Here is a 2397-nt window from a genome sequence, read left to right on the forward strand (position 1 = left end):
CATGGTCATTCACCTGCTTAAAAGATTGGGGTGGGCGGATGCTTTAGTGAGTCGGTAACTTGCTTCTTTCTCTGCCAAATGCTAAAGACAAGAAGCTCTTCACAGGTTGCTGGATGGCTCCAGTTATTATACGTTCTTATGAAGACACTGCAAACAGGCAAATGTCAGCTCAACAGAATAATGATACTCATTGATATTTGGATCATTCTTGCGTAATATAAAATTGCAGGTGGTTTCAGGTTCTTAAAGGGTTCATAAGCCTCAGGTCTTAACACTCCCTTTGGTTTTAATGGCACATTATCTTTTTTATTTCAACTTTGTTTTAAATATTTTATTATGAAATTTCAAACATACCCAGGATTTGAGAGAATAGTGCAACGAACATTGACAATACTGCCATCCAGCCTTCATAATTATCCCTATTTTGCTGATGGTATTTAATTGGTCTGCACTCCTGGGCCACATTAATTTTATTTGTAAATATTTCAGAATTAATTTCTAACAGATAAGGGTTTTAAAACAATATAGCCACAATAGTATTACCACACCTAACAAAATTATTATTTGAAGTATTATTCTAGGCCATGTTCAAATTTGACTGTCTCAAAAAAATTTTTTTTTTTTAGTAGTCCTGTTTGTTCAGTCAGGATCCAAACAAGGTCCTTTATAGACTTTGAGTGATAAAGACTTTGATTGTCCCATATTTCTTCACTGGTAGCAAAGTCTAAAAACATGGGTTTAATTATCTAAAGTATAATTAATTTAATTATAAAGGAGAAGCAGGATAAATGCTTGATTCTCTACCTTTATCTAATTCAGAATGATGAGCTCAACAACTTCAAATGTGACCAATGAGGTTTTTACTTTTCAAAATATCATTAGGAACTTAAAAATATTATATATGTATATATTTTATAAGTAAATATATTAAAGATTTTATGACATATTTAATTATTATTTTATATACTTCAATCCATTACAATGGATTATAATGGGTGCTCAATTCGTTTCTTTCTTAATTTTAAGAGGATTGCTCTAAAACTCAGGACCTAACTGCTTCCATATCACTTTGGTTATTTTTTATAACTGTGCTTAAAACTAACATATGCTTATTGTAAAAAAAAAAAATTAGAGAATAAAGACTCATGAACATGAAAATTACCGTATTCTCCCTACTTAGAAATATCCCTTTTAAACGCTTTGTTGAATTTCTTCCTATTCTGCATTTATGCATATCATTCAATATCCATGGTCCATCATTATAATCGCTCCCTCAGGGACTCTGCATTTCTACCCCTTACCTTCCTCACATGGGTGTAGCAAAACCTCAGCTCTCTATCTTCTCTGCACCTGTGTCTGAGCAGCTGACCAGAGAATATCTAACTGAAATGAAAACTCCTTAATTTGATGACCTAAAGTGTCAACTTGCACCTACTATGACTCAGAAATCACCTTGTTTCCCAGAATAATTTCATATGTTCTCCTCAAACCTTCCACAACTCCTCACTCTTTTATCCGCCCTAAGTCATAGACCTTGCCTTCTACTTAAGTGAAATAAAGCCTTCAGATGATAACTCTAAAATTCTGCCTGTCATCCTTGTGCAGGGGCCATGCTCATCTTCTCCGTATCGTTCTGATTTTAGTATATGTGCTGCAGAAGCGAGCACGGTAACTCTAAAATTCTGAATGCAAACTTAACAAAGACCATCCTCATCTGTAGCTCTCTTCACTTTCCCCTCTGTCATGATGTATGGAGGGCACGTTATTCACTGTAGCCAATTCTAGCTCCTCCTCTTGTCCTCTGGACTCCTGCTCTTTGACCTTTTAAAGCATGTCACTTTGATTTTCCTCTCTCCTTGTATCAGCTTTTTCTGTTTTTTAATTGGATCATTTCTCTAACCATATTCCAATTTTCCAACTCTAGCTTTTTATTTTAAGATTTATTTATTTGAGAGCAAGAGAGTTGAGGGAAAGGGCAGAGGGAGAGAATCCTCAAGCAGACTCCCCATTGAGTGTGGAGCCTGATGCAGGGCTCCATTTCACAACCCATGAGATCATGACCTGAACCAAAACCAAGAGTGGGACCCTTAACTGAATAAGCCACCCAGGCTCTCCTCCAACTATCATAAAACAACATCAACAACAAACAATCACTTCCTTGGTTCCATATCTGCCCGAATGTTTCACCATTCCTCCATTATCCTGAATAATCAAACTTCCCAAGAGTTTGCTAACTCTATTGTTTTCATGTCTTTAACTCTTCCTTCATCCATTTAAGCCCCACCCCCCTCCTGAAATTTCTGGTCTTCAGATCACTGGTAATCCCAGGCAACCATATGTAATGTACACTCTTCTGTCCTCTTTGCTTCCTCCTTTCAACATTTGGGAGAGTTGGCC

General features: G+C 36.3%; 1 pseudogene; it reads right to left on the reverse strand.

The window, feature by feature from the left end:
- Positions 1-1552: 1552 nt before the first annotated feature.
- LOC132012674 (U6 spliceosomal RNA) lies at positions 1553-1667 on the reverse strand (annotated as a pseudogene).
- Between the last annotated feature and the right edge of the window lie 730 nt (positions 1668-2397).

This window comes from Mustela nigripes, chromosome 2 (assembly GCF_022355385.1).
Source record: "Mustela nigripes isolate SB6536 chromosome 2, MUSNIG.SB6536, whole genome shotgun sequence".
Lineage (NCBI taxonomy): Eukaryota > Metazoa > Chordata > Mammalia > Carnivora > Mustelidae > Mustela > Mustela nigripes.